This window comes from Canis lupus, chromosome 13 (genome assembly GCF_048164855.1).
Source record: "Canis lupus baileyi chromosome 13, mCanLup2.hap1, whole genome shotgun sequence".
In the NCBI taxonomy this organism is placed as follows: Eukaryota; Metazoa; Chordata; class Mammalia; order Carnivora; family Canidae; genus Canis; species Canis lupus.
In genome coordinates this window covers 65,346,097-65,361,065 of record NC_132850.1, presented here as the reverse complement: position 1 = coordinate 65,361,065, position 14,969 = coordinate 65,346,097, and positions in this window count along the sequence as shown.

Sequence of the window (14,969 nt, the reverse complement as noted above, 5' to 3'; positions counted from 1 at the left end):
AACTGGGTCGGAGGAACCACGGACCGAGGAGACAGGAACATCTTTTAACGATGAATAAGCAGCCCCGTGACCAGAAATTCCCACGAACACAAGCACCGGGGGGAGGGCTGACGTGAACGAGACGTGGTTCCTCTCGGGAGAGCCCACGGTGTCGTGGGATCAGGGCCCAGGGACGCGCGTGTCCCTACTCCCAGAGGCCCGTGCACCAGTGAGAGCCCCGCGAGGGGCCCAGAGAGCTGCCATCCGGCTGCGAGGAAGGAATTAAAGGCACAGGCGGCGGCTGGGGTCCCGGGGAACCACAGGGGAGCCTGGCCGAGCGCTCCGAGGAGTCAGGCCCAGGAGGGAGCGCTCCCCGGAACCCAGGAGGACAGTCTGGGAGACCAGGCCACCCTGACGGAAGCAGGGACTCTGGGGTGACAGGCACAACTGACACAAGCTTGATCTGCAGGGGGAGCGGGCGTCCTCTGCCCTCCCTGCCTCCCTTCCCGCCCATGTGCGGCCAGGAGCCAGGCACGGATGCAGCCAGCCTCCTGGGGCTCGTCGGGGAGACGCGGGGCGAGGGGCACGGCCAGTTCCAGGGGGACCCCTCTGTGCAGCCCCCCATTAGCCCTGCCGGCACCTGCGGCCAGCGTTCCTACAAGGCACTCGGGTGTGCGCCTTCCGTGCCGACCCCAGCCCCACGCCCCCGCGGCTCCCAACGTGCAGGGAACAGCTAGCACAGGCCCCGTCCCGGAGCACCGTGGGCACTGACCCGGCCCCGTGCCTTAGGGACCGTCCCGGCCAAGGGGCCAGCAGTGTGGGCTCGCCGTGCTCCTGACCTCTTCTCCCTCCAGCGGACCTCCCTTTGTCCCCTCTCGGTCCCCAGCAGGATGCTCCCGACGGGGTAGATGGTCCTCCCGGAGCACGGATTCTGAGCCTGGCACGCAGGAATCCCCAAAGGCTGACACGACCCGCCACTTGCCGCGAGCACCCGAGTCCCATGGGCTGGGTAATCTGGGCCCGCCCGCTCCCAGAGTCCCGGCTTGTGTTGTAGAACCTGGGTCTGGAGTTCCTGAACTCTGAGCCAGCAGGGTCGAGAGGCACAAAATTAGTGGCAGAGCTGGGTGCTTGGGAATAATGCACCCAGGAGCGACCCCGGACGGATTGAGGGAGGGATGAGGGGCCGACGTGAGATAGGACGGCAGAGCGGGGAAGGCTGGGCCAGTCGCCGTGTCCTGGACCAGAAGGGACCTGTGCTTGTGATCTCCCGAATCCAAGGACGCTTACATTGCACCTAGCAGTGCGCTGTGCCCGAGGCCAGGAAGCAGAAGAGCCATCTTTGGGGTTTTGTAGTTTAAGTAGGAGAAGGCACAGTAGCGCTTAGTGCTGCTGGCATTTACCACTCGTCTCTCACCTGAGAAGGAACTGAGGTGTGTAGAAGGACCTTTGAGCAGGTGCGATCCCATCAGTTCATGTCGAAGGTGAAGAAAGTGTCGCAGAAGCTCGGAGCCCTCGCCCAAGGGCCCACCGCCCAGGGGCCGACGGGCAGAGCCCAGGTCCCGAGGACCCCGCTCGAGTGTCCTCTCAGCAGCCGGTGTCACTGCGCCGCTGGGAGGTCGCTCTTATTCTGAAGGAAGGAAGTTCCGCTGGCGTATTTTTATTAATCCAAGGACCCGTCCATTCAGCGAGTATCCAGACATAGCCACCAACGGGTGATTCTGAAACAGGGTGACCGTCACGGCAGCGGCCTCTGACTCGGGTGCTGGGGAAGGAAGGGTCTGTGAGGAGGGAGCGAGTCATAGGAGGGGCAGGGAGGTCAGACCGGAGGCGAGCCAGCCGCTGCCATCACCAGGTGTCCAGGGCCTGCCCCCGCTGCCAGGTGAGGGGTCACTGCGGGGCCGGGCTTGGCCGACCTGCCGGCCCCGTTTGGTGGGGACGGTGGCTGCCCTGGGCTCCGGCCCCGGGGGCACCTCTCTCAGGTCCGCTGCCCACAGGACCACTCCTTGCCATACTCGGCCGCCTCCTCTCTGCTGCGGGGGCCCCAAGGCCAGCCCTGCCTTCCCCTGCCCCTTCCTCTGCTCACTCCTGAAATGATCTCATCCCACTGCGGGACTTTATGTGCCGTTTGTATGCCGGTAACTGAGACAGAAAACCCGCCCCTGTTTTGTCCCAATGAGCTAGACCCACGCATGTCCAGCCGGCAGCTCACTCCTGTCCACGTGCACGGCCGTCTGCCTCTTGCTCTGAATAGGGATTCGGTGGGTTCCGGACTTCCTCAGGCCTCAGTCTGCTCCTCCGTCACCTGCCAGGAGCCTTGGGCTAGTCCTGGCCTCCCTTCCTCGCAGGCCTTCATGCAGCCCTCCGGAGCCCGGGCTCCTCTCAGCCCCCTCCCTCGCGCGGGTGTGGCTCTAGTGTTCCTATGACTGCGCCCCGCTAGCTCTCCCTTGCCAGGGAGGACCTAGGACAGACCCCGTGGCTCCTTGGCTCCGACCCCCTGGTGCCCCCCCGAAGCCAAGGCTGTGTCCACCTGCCATGCTCACACCGTCTAACCCGTGCGGCCTCTCTGCTCCCTTCCTCTTCTTCCACTTGTACTTGCACACACACGGCAGCCTTACTGTTCCCGGAACATACTGACGACACTGTAGCCTCCGGCCCTTTGCACTTGCTGTTCCCTCTGCCTGAAATAGTTTCCCTGTGGGTCTCCAGTGGCTCACTGCTTTCCATCACTCGGGACTTGGTTTGGCTGCCCTCCCCCCAGTGAGCCTTCGCCTCACCCCACGTGAGACAGCCAGCCCGTCCCCGTTGAGCCCCTTCCCCTGATTTATTTTCCTTCTGATCATTTACCACTTTCTGACTTTATCTCATTTACTTAGCGAGTAGGTGTCTTGTTTCCGCCACTGGACTGTCCGCTCCGTGGAAGCAAGGAGTTGTTTGCAAAGAGGAAGATGTGTGTTACCTCCCCGATCCCCAGGACAGGGCCTGACACGTGGTAGATCCCCAGTAACATCTGTTGAACGCGTGAATGGGTCAGTCAACCAACAGCAGAGGTTGCTTGCCCTCTCCGGGTGTTGGTCATCTCATCCGTAAGGTGCGGTGAGGATAGTACCCACGCGGCGGGGCCGTGAGGTTCGAGAAATTTACGGCTTAGTGGCCATCGGCCAATGGCTCAGTCCATGTAGCGTCATGGCGCTATGATTTATCATCATCGTCATCATTATCATCGCCGATTTGCTGTTGTTCCTATTGTTGGTGTGGTCGTATTTATCACCATGAAGAATGCCCGCCATCGTTCCAAGCGTCCGCTGAGCCTTGGCTGCGGGGCAGGCATCTGGCTAAGCGCTGGGGACTCGGCCGTGGCTACGAAGACCCCGGTGTCCCCGTGGAGCTTACGACGCAGCGAGTGCGCAACACGACAGGTAGCCTAGCGAGCAGGTCCCAGACTGCATGCGGGGGCCCTTGCAGGAGCAGGAAGCAAGGTTTCGGGACAAGTGTTAGAGGACCCCGAGGAGCAGGGTGAGGGGGTTCACCGTACTTGCCAGAGCGCTGGTGGTCATCAAGGTAGTCCCTTCCTTTTGCTTGGGAGGAAAAAGTGCTGAGAATCGTGTTTTTCTCTTTTAAGGCTATTCCGTTGGCGGGAACATGTTGGTAAGTGGCAGGGAGCCATCCAGAAGCGGCTTCGCGGGAGACGTGAGCTTAGCTTTTTGTCTTTCAGTTCTTGGTTTGCTTCTAAGGAGGAGAAACATTATGTGTTAAATTGGGATTCTCTGGTGTCACTAAATCAGCTCTTCAAGGGTGGACGCTGTGGCTGTGATATGTTCTGACCCGTGACCTGGACTGAGCGGAGCCGTGCGCGGTTCGGTGCGCGGCAAGCGCTTGGCGAATTAACGGGCCTTGCAGCCCAAGTTACGACCACAGTGTCTTTAATTCTTGCAAATGCAGGCTTTCCAGTTAGAGCCGTTTTGCGCGGTGCAGAGTGGATATTCTCTTTTGTCTGCGAGATCCAAGCGTCCCCGGGCGTCGCTGTGCTCTCTTATGCTTCCCCGTTACACAGAGAAGGACCCGTGATTGTGAACACTGATGGGAGTCTTTGAAGTTTCGATTGCTAGTGTGAACCCCAGTCTTTATTCAGCATGAGCTGTGCTAACAAATACTCTTAAATAAAGGGCATTCGGCGGGCAGACATCTAGCTATCTGGGCATCCATACCTACAAGGGATTTCTAGCTCCACACGACATTTCCTTCCTCCGTGATTAACTCTTAGGACGAGCGTAGATTTCAAAAAGGATTAAGTCCTAAAAAGGGGATCCTTGGGTGGCTCAGCGGTGGAGCATCTGCCTTTGGCTCAGGGCGTGATCCTGGAGTCCCGGGATCGAGTCCCACGTCGGGCTCCCGGTGCATGGAGCCTGCTTCTCCCTCCTCCTGTGTCTCTGCCTCTCTCTCTCTCTCTCTCTGTGTCTATCATAATAAAATAAATAAATAAATAAATAAATAAATAAATAAATAAATCTTTAAAAAAAGGAATTAAGTCCTAAAAAAGGTGGAAGATTATTTTTTAAAGTACACATGGAGAAATTATAGGAATAAAAAATGTTTATTGTAGTAAGTTAATGACCATCGTATTAAAATATGTTAAATGTATAAATATACATGATTTATTAAATGCATATAGGTGGGAAGGTCATCCTGGAGAACGTCAAACATCTACTGATCAGGTTCTTTGGGAATGCCCAGAGTGTGTCAGGAAGCGCTAATCCTAAAATGTGTTCTGTCGGTCTTAGGTTCAGGGCCTTTCCTCCTTAAAATGCTTCTCCTGGGAACCCAAAACACATCCCGTCACCAGTTAATTCCAGCTCACTCCGGCTCAGAGACCATCTGTCCAGGAAATCTCTCCTGGTCGTGTGTTTGGGATCACAGATATATCCTTAGCACCTAACGGTGTCCGGTTTTATGGCCAAATATCAGACTTTAAACAGTAAATCCATGTATTTTCTTGGCCTCATAAACCCTGACCTTTGGATTGAGAATGAAGAAAAACACTTTCACTGATTGTCTTAATCAGCTTGGGCTACGGGGACAAAGATCCTATAGGCGGAGTGGCCCGAACTCTTGTCTCAGAGTTCTAGGGGCAGGAAGGCAGACGATGTGGGCCCCTGGAGACGCGGTGGGGGAGGGCCCTGCTTCTTGGTTCGCACGTGGCCGTGGTCTCACACGGCAGAAGGGGCGTAGGAGCTCCTGGGGTCTCTTTCATGAGGGCACCCGTCCCGTTCAAGAGGACCCCCCCCGCACGACCTAATCCCCTCCCCCAGGCCCAGCTCCATATGCAACCATATTGGGGGTAGGGTCTCCACATAGGAGTTGGGGAGTGGGCACAGCCCTCCAGCTCCTAACGCCAGGGCGCACAGACGTCACCCTACTACACAGCCGGTCTCAAGGGCACCCTGCGGCCGCTGTGGGTTTCAGCCCACCCCCCCCCCCTCCCCTGCGGACTCCCTACTGCCTTCGGTTCCCGTGGACTTCAGGGTGGAGGAGACTCTGGGTTGCTACAAACCCTCCCTCACATTTTTAAAGATTTTCTGGCCAATTTTTGAAACTTACGCCAAACCTCAAAACTTGTTGACCCCAAGTTAGTTCCCATAAGGAGCTCCAATCATCAGATTTTCTTTTAGGTAAAAGTTATTCCAAATTCTTGTCTCTACTACTACCATTTCTCTTCTGGTTTACTTTTACTACCTAAATCTTAATCTGAATGTGAAATGTTTCCAAAATATCCCTTGAGAAGTATATGTCAGGTTAATGAAACCAGCTAGTGACCATGTCTGTTGCTAGTAACTAGTTACCAAGATCGTGACTATTGATGCTGTTACCTGGTAGTGGTACAACTCCATCCCGTATTTTATTTTTTTGGTTTTTTGTTGTTTTTTTAATACATTTATTTTTTATTGTTCAATTGCCAACATATCGAATAACACCCAGTGCTCATCCCATCAAGTGCCCCCCTCAGTGCCTGTCGCCCCGTCACCCCCACCCCCCGCCCTCCTCCCCTTCCACCCCCCTAGTTCGTTTCCCAGAGTTAGGAGTCTTCATGGTCTGTCTCCCTTTCTGAGATTTCCCACTCATTTCTTTCCCCTTTATTCCCTTTCACTATTTTTTATATTCCCCGAATGAATGAGACCATATAATGTTTCGTACCACCTTTCATTACATTTGGACAGTTCCTCTCTCCGTGGAACACTTTCTTATTTTCTGTTGCGAACACTTTCAGCAGTCGTATAGGAATAAAGCGATTCTGGAAACGCCTCAGCGAGAGGTGGGACTTTGCCTGTAAGCGGAGCCGAGGCTCGCCGGGAAACCGACTGCCGTAGACTCCATTCTGCATCCAGACCCTTTCCTGTAGTCGCCACACTGAAAAGATCACGGCTTTTTCGTTCTCAAATAATAACAGGAAAGTGACAATGGATCAGCAGCAACCACCCGTCCTTAGCAGGTGGGGGTCTACGGCCCCGCCCGGAGGAGCCCTGCACTAGGACAACACATGAGGGACCCTCGGCTAATACCGCCCTCAGCTCGCCTTGGTTCCCAAGTCTTGGGAAAGGGAAATGCTGGCCAGTGCGAGACAGTACTTGGCTCTTATCGTCAGACTCATGGCCTTCAGGTGGGAACCACAGCCTGAAATACGAAGGTGAGGGGCGCCCGGGCGGCCTGGGCGGCTCAGGTGGGACTCTTGGTTTCAGCTCAGTCCGTGATCTTAGGGTCGTGAGATCCAGCCCCTCCCTCGGCCCCTTCCCCACCGCTTGCTCTCAGTCTCTGCCTCTTTCTCTCTTTCTAAAATAAATGCAATCCTAAAGAAAAAAGTAAAATTAAAGTGAAGGCGAATTTCGGTTAAGATCATAAAAACCCAGCAAGTCCATGGAAGTAGCCTTCAAAAACGCTTTGTCCTATTTCTGGTTGGAGACGTGCTGGGGCCGCGTTAGAGCCAGGCTCTGGGAGGGGAAGGGTATCGCTCACGGGGCAGACTGCGGCATCCTGCTGCCTGGTTCCGCGCTCGCTGAGGCCGCTTTCCGGGCGGGAGACTGGGCAAGTCCGGGTGTCACGGTTTCCTCATCCATAAAACAAGGGCCGTGGAATTGCTGCACTTGCCTTCCAGAATGCTGCGGGGACTAAACGGGACAGGTAGGCGGGGCGTCCCTTGCCGAGGTCCCACTAAGCACGCGTTAGCGGTTAGCGGCGCGGTGGGTCCCCAGCTCCTCGCGTGGGTACCGACGAGGGGCTGACTCTTGTGGACTTTGGTTTTCTTGACTTGGAGAAAAAAAAAAAAAAAAAACAGAACATTTGCAAAGCACTTTAAGACTCCTGAAAGGATTATTACGATAAATATCAGGTAATACGGATCCATTTAAGCGCCGGTCTATAACGCAGCACAGAAGAGGGTGGTCAGGAGGGTGGAAGTAACTCTGTTCACATTTGCAATAGTAACGCTTCCCTGGAACTTGGGAAGAAATGCAGAGGAAAGGGTGTAAGGGCTACAAACAACTAGAGCAAGCTCCTAGCAGGGAAAGCAGGCATCTTGCAGGGAGCTGGGGGGATGCGAAAGCTGAGCCCGGATTTGGCCGACGTCCCCGTGGGTCGCCGAGGGTGCATGAGTGGGAGCTAGGGGCTGCACTCTTCTCTTAACTGGCATCAAAGTTTGGAAATTATTTTCTTTCCAAAGTTGTGTTTTTTTTTTTTTTTTTTTTTTTTTTTTTACCTGGGGGCCTGGGAGAAATTACAACTAGTAAACTGTGCTGCCCAAAGCATGTTCCCACCTGGCCTTGGCGACTCCCCAAATGGAGGCTAAATGAACTAGTTTTTCTGAAGGGATCCCAGAGGCCATGGGCCGCAGTGATTTTTACTAATGTCACTGCCATTGGCTGAGCTGCCGGGACAGGTGTCCTATGACTGTGACTCTCCGTTCCCCACCCACGTCCCATGATAAAAACCGTGCATTTGCACACCGCTTGGCAAACAGGGTCAGGACTCAGTCCCGGGCTCTGAGAGGTTCCTGCCTTCTGGCTTATGCTTCTGTCCTCTGAACCAAGGAAATACCACTGCGAAGGTCTTATTGCTAAGGCTGGTGAACCCCAAAGGAGGCTGAGCCTTCACCTGCACCCTGGCTGAGTCTCAGAAGCGGCAGACGCCAACTTTTCTGGCTTATTTTACCCTCAGGACTGTTGGGCGATGATCCATGGTCACGCCTCATTGAAATACTAAAGAAACAACAGCTAAAAAGCCCCCCTTGAGTGTCCGGAGAGATAAATGAGCCAAGGCAGTGGCAGGCGTCCTAAAGCCATTATTTCCCCCTCTGAATGAGTCACAAAGGGTGGGACTTCCTAGTTGAGATTCCCAACCTGGTCCTAAATGCTCCAAGTCAGAGGCTATAAAAGGCCGACTTCTCAGCCTGCAGGATCCTCCTCCTGCCCCCCCCCCCCACGGAGCTAGCTGCCCCCAGCTGAAGGAACCCCAGGAAATTCCTTCCCGTCATTTCAGTGCTAAGTGCATTAAGGATGCTCAGGTAGCAGGGATTTCTTCTCCTCCTTCTGACTTGACTCCTGAGTAGAGAGATCCGTGTCCCGCGGTCCAGGAATTAGACGAGCTAACATGACAAAGCTCACCTGCTCACACTTACAGATCAGAATTTTCAGAAGAGGAAAAAGAAAATTCTTCTTCGTCACGGCAAACAAGAGAAGGGATTCTCTGATCTTTTTTTTTTTTTTTTCCCTCCAGAAATCGCTCCAACCCGCCCCCTCCTTCCCTATGCCCCAGGGATCTGAGCCGAAATTCCCACCCAGGCCAAGTTGTGGTGCTCCTGGCTCATTAGAAGTTATAACTTAGCCCAGGCTGAATTGTAGTCATTGTATAAAAGTAACTTAAAAAATAGTTACGATCGGCGATAATGCCTGGCGCTGCAAATCTGTCCTACAGGAGACGGTGGAGAAGGGCAGACTGACAAGGGACCCGTGAAGGGACGGGCATCAGGGCTTAGCATCATGGACCCAGGCGTGGAGTCTCTCTGCACTGCTGCTGGGAGTGGGTGAGGGCAGGACAGCGGCCCCGGCTGTCACGTCTCCCCCATCCTGGGCCTCCACCAAGAAGTAGGATTCGTAAAGCTGTCGCCCTAAGGCCCCAAGGGCAGCTGGTTTACCCCTATCTCAGCATCTCATCCTCCAACCCCTTTGAGAAACGGGTGTTCCCGGGAGCAGTGTTTCCAAAGTATGGTCCCTCCACGGGTAGTCCGCGAGATGGCGGACTTTTTTGTCCTGGTAAAACCTGGTTTTGTTTTCGTGTGAATTTGAAAACAGAATAAGATAGCACAATCCATTCATGACTCCATAGCTATTATTATTTAGGCTACACGTAGTAAGCATCCAAAGAGAAATAATGACTTGATTTAAAAACATCTTTTAAGAAAATTACAGTGTAGCTGGGGTGGACGTGGAGGAAAAAAACCCACAAGAGTGACATGGAGATGTCTACATTTTGGAAACACAGCTGTGAAGTAGAGGCCAGGATCTTACCCCGTTTTACTGTCTCAGCTACCGGCTTCACTTGGGAGGAGTCCAAGACAGAGAATGTAAAAAAAATGCAAATCAGAAATCAAAAGGTATCTAGACCCAGCTTTGCAGTTGATGGAGTCTGGTCTCAACCAAATCCCTTAGTTTCTGTGACCTTCCATTTTATCATCTGTAAAATGAAGATGGTAGATTCAATGAACCTTGTTAGGATTTCCTCTCAACAGTCAAATTACATTATTCCATCGATCATGATTTCGCTGGGAGCAAAATCATGAATTTGAGATTTCGAAGATGCCTCGATTGGCTCACATCTCCTCGCATCAAGGTTTCCTACTGGCGTCGCAGCTTTATGGATAAGAAGGGCCCAGAGCCTGGGAGACCCTCGTATCCGCTTCCTGACGGACAAAGCATTTTAAATACACTATTTAATTTGTAAAGACGCTCTGAGAGGAAGAGTGTGTCTCATCAGAATTTGGCACATCATGTACACCAGCTGTCTGAGTGATTGAACGAATCCTCAGTTTGCAAGTAGAGGTAAAGACCACATGAGGCCATGAGGCAGGGAGGGGCAAAGTGACCCGCCCAACGTTCAGCTTGTGGGGCCACCTGGGCGGCTCAGGTGGGGGAGCCTCTTGGTTTGGGCTCAGGTCATGGTCTCAGGGTCATGAGATCCAGCCCCTCATAGGGCTCCACGATGAGCACAGAGTCTGCTTCTCCCTTTTCCTTCCCCTCTGCATGTTCTCTCTTTCTCTCTCAAATAATTAAATAAAACCTTAAAAAAAAAGAGAGACTATTCAGCTCATGCCTTTATAAGGCTAGTCTCTATGCTGGGTCTTCCCATCACACAAAGTAGAAAAACATGGGTTTGGGGGATCCGGCCTTAAAGGTTGAGTCCCATTTCTGCCCACTAACCAATTGAACTGGTAACTTTTGAGTTACTAAGCCACTTGCATGACTACTTGAGGTTTTGGTGACTTTTTGGGGTCTTTATTTCCTAAATGCCGCATTGGAGATACTACGTATGTGTGCCTAGCTATGGGCCTGGCCCAGGGTAGCTATAGTAACGATGGCTGTTACGACTTTGATGACCAGGGTAGCTCTCCTTTATGTTTTTATTCCTGGTCTTGGCACAATGCTACAGATGTCCCCTGAGAACAGCTGTTGAGCCAAGACTGAACTCTGAGCGGTCGTTAAGAAGGAGACTGCTCATAGCATTCAGCGGGAGGCTCACCCATGTCTCAGGACAAATTCTCATTCCTCACAGGCTCCTTTGGTCTGGGGAACGTCGAGTGAGAGATCCACTCCCTGACGTTGACCGGAGGCTGCCCTGGGACCATCCAAACGCTGTGGGAAAAGAGGATGGGGAGCCCTGTTTGCTGTTCCTGGACACCCAGTGTAGTTCACATTATGAGTGTCAAAGGAGAGCTGGGATCAGGGGACCCGACCTCATAGTTTGAACAAATTCCAGGTGGGAAAGAGGCTTCCTTTGTGTCGGGAAAGACTGTCATTGTAAGTGAATTGAAGAAACTTTAAAACCGTGATAACCAGGGACTATGCCCTGGGTCGTGCTCACTGCAAACCTGAGCTCCCCGAGTCCTTGAACTATGGCTGCTATGCCCACATGAGAGGGACTTGGGGAAGGGAAAGCTAGCATTCGCTTGATTAAGACTCATGTTAGCCAATGTTCATGTTTCCAGTACACATCTTTAAAGAGATTAATATTTCCAGTGCACATCTTTAACCATACGCTACCTAAGTAGGTGAAATGCTTAGATAAAAGTGAAGCCAAAAAAATAAAAAATAAAAATAAAAGTGAAGCCAGTCCCCAAACCAGGTCTTCTGATTACAAGAAGAGGAAAAGGATAGGAATGTGGGATCCTGCCCCAAAATTTGAATCCCTGATCTGCCCACTAACCAATTCCGCCCATGAACTAACATTTAAACAAGCATATAAGCTTGAAATAAAGGGTGCCAGTTGTGGTAATATTTGACTCAATTTCATAAAGTTGACCCCTGCCACGCTGTGTAAAGGAATAAGTAAGCAATACCCTAATGATTTAAAGATCTGGGGATATGGGACAGTGGGGAGGACGACTAACTTACTGAGGCAAATTTAGGTTTTGCTAATTAGGAACATTTCTGTAGCCTATTTGCACGCAAGCTGTATGCCTCATAGAGGAGCTCCATATTTGCATCAGAACTACTAATAAAGCCCAATTTTAAAAATTGCTACACTTTCAGAAGAAACCGTAGCTCCGTGAATTTCTTACTTTGGGCCTAGACAAATGAAGAAGTATGTTTGGTATCCCTGGACTTGAGGGACTTTCAATCCAGAGGGAGAGCAAAGTCATGAGTGTGCTCACATAAAACCGCTCGTGTAACAACGTATTTTGTCTGTATCGTGCGTGTAAGCGCACAGCTACCCATAGCTACACGTGTCAGTATTAGCTAAATACCGGAATAAGTCGCCTACATTGTGCCACGCTAGCGGCGAACATCTACAAACGGGGGCTCACGATGGACAGACGTCACTGCCGATGAGTTAGTTCCAAGAGAAGACTGGACTTGAGGAGATTCTTGTGAATCATCATCCGCCCGGACGCGTCCATGGTCTCCACTCCGCACACGGTCACGGTGTCTCCAAACAGCGTGGGTGGCTTTGAGAACACTCCATGGTGCGGTCCTCAATACCCAACCGTTCCGCGGTTCCCACTAATTTCCATGACCTCCTTTTATATAGACTGTGGTCTTGGTTGAGTGACCCGGAGTAAATTACCCCGAGAATCCCTCCTGTGAGGTGGAGAGGACGAGGAGCGCCTCGTGCGTTAGATGAGGACGCCTGTAGAGGAGCTTCCGTCTCCAGGCTCAAGTGCGGAGCATCCAGCCTGGGAAACGTTAGGGGTGTGTCCTCCGTCTGCCTGGCTCAGCCTCACACCTTCATTGCTGCCTGTTCAAGCCTGGCCCATCCTTCAGAGAACAGCTTTACCCTCAAGATCCCAACGTTTATAGACACCCCCAAAATTAGAGGCAGAAATACAGAATCGGGTGCCACCCACCTCCCACCTTAATGGCTTACCTATCCTCCATCCAGTCCTACGCTCTGCAGGGTGGCTCCGGAGCCTGACACTGTCTCTGCCACCAGGTAGTGAAACCGGGGAGCCCTGACCACTGCTGCACCGGGCCCTGCACCATCCTGGCTCCGGGGAACCCAGGCAGCTCGTTCAGGAGAAGCTCGTGGGGTTAGCTGGGATCCGAGGGGGGTGAGCTGGGCTCCTGTACCTGGGACCCGAGGAGGGGGTGAGCCGGGCTCCTGTACCCGGGATCCGAGGGGAGTGAGCTGGGCTCCTGTACCCGGGATCTGAGGGGTGAGCCGGGCTCCTGTACCCGGGATCCGAGGGGGGCTGAGCCGGGCTCCTGTACCCGGGACCCAAGGGGTGAGCCGGGGCTCCTGTACACGGGATCCGAGGGGGTTGAGCTGGGCTCCTGGGGCTGAGCCGGGGCTCCTGTACCCGGGATCCGAGGGGTGAGCCGGGGCTCCTGTACCTGGGACCCGAGGTGGGAGTGAGCCAGGCTCCTGTACCCAGGATCCGAGGGGGTGAGCTGGGCTCCTGTACCCGGGACCCAAGGGGTGAGCCGGGGCTCCTGTACCCAGGATCCGAGGGGGTGAGCTGGGCTCCTGTACCCGGGACCCAAGGGGTGAGCCGGGGCTCCTGTACCCGGGATCTGAGGGGGGTGAGCCGGGCTCCTGTACCTGGGACCCGAGGAGGGTGAGCCGGGCTCCTGTACCCGGGATCCGAGGGCTGAGCCGGGGCTCCTGTACCTCAGAGCTCCTTCAGAAGGCCCGGGAGAGCTCTGTCCTGGGGGGGGGGTTGTCCCGCAGGCCCGCCCCACGCAGCGCCGTGTTCTCCAAGTGAAACGTGTCCTTCATGTGGAAAGTGGGGAAAGAACACGGGTCCAGAGAAGAGTCCCCAGAGGCGCACCGGAGGCGGGGCTCCTGCTAAGGCCACGAAGGCAGGGGCGCCCCGTAGGTCAAGCCTCAAGCTGTGCAGGGGGAGGTGGGACAGTGAAGACCTGTGTCCCTGAACAACCAGCAACTGACGGAAAAGGGACGGGCCTGCTGTGTGAGGGCAGGTGAGGGGGGCGAGGCCCCTTAAGGTGGTGGCCTCTTCGGTCCTGGACGACACAGGCGCAGGACAAGTGATGACCTGTGGCCAGGAGCGCCGCCTGCTACGGCGGGGATGTCGTCTGACTCGATTCCCGCATTTATCCCCTAAGTAACCCACCCCCCCCCCCAGTGCATCATCCCTGGGAACTGCTAACAGGTGCTGCAGGGCTTGGACCTCCGCGGGAGGGCCCTAGGAGCAGGTGTTAGGGCAGGCCCTGGGGCAGGGGGGGTCTGAGATGGACGCGTGGGGAGGGTGCGGGGGGGCGTCTGGAAAGCCATCAGAGGGCTCTCCCCTCGCTCCCGAGCCGCAGCGCCCCGAGAAGCCCCGGCCTCCGGGGGCCCAGCCGTCCAGGGGCTCTCGGCAGGGACCTCAGCACCCGCGGCCGAGCAGGACACATGGGCCCGGCAGTGTGCTGGGCATGGAGTGTCCCGCGTGTCCCCTGTAAAGACACATACGTCTCCTCCAGCGTCTCTGACTCCCCCAGGCCCCGGCCACGGGGGGGGGGGACCTGAAACACCAGCCCCCCGTGTGCCCTGCCCACCGAGTGTCTGACCCTCCCCCCGGGGCAAAGCCTCCCCCGCCCCGGCTGCACCTTCCTCTCTCGCTCTCCCTGCCCCTCCTTGAAAAAAGAGTAAGGAGGGGGAGAAGGGGAATCCCAGTTTAGTTTAAACAGAACTCGGGGGAAATGACCTTTGTTTCCACAAGGAGGAAATAAGCTCTTCCCGTTACCGTGGGCTCGGCCGTGCCTGCGAGCCTGGAGCACGAGGCCCCGGGTGTGGGACTTCCCAGGGCGAGCTTCCTGGGTGGGAGCAGGCCCCGCACTCGAGGCCCCCGGGGCCCAGGGCCCTGCTGCGCCGGCCGGCACCTGGCGGCGGGTGGTTCGGAGGAGCTTCTGGACGTCCAGGCACAGCCGCCCGGGCCCACGCTCCTGGGCTCCTGTGCGGCAGCACCGGCCCTGTGCAGGGTGCCCCAAGCGCCCTGGGGAGCCCACTGGGGACCGGGCACCTGGGGGGCCGCGCACACGGGCAGCGGCCACTGCGCCACTTGCCATTTCTTGAAGGAGAGCAGCACCCGCGTTGGGGAACCGTCTGATTGACCTTGGAAAGCGGCGCTGTCCGACTCGGTCCAGGCAGACGCAGTCGGGAGGCCGTGCGACGGCCCGGGCCTCGGGAGAAAGCGGGAGAAGGCCAGACGTCCGGGTTCCCGCCGTCAGCCCCCCACCCCCCGGCCACGAAGGGCGCCCTCCAGGGAGCTGACTCGTCTGTCCCCCGGGCCG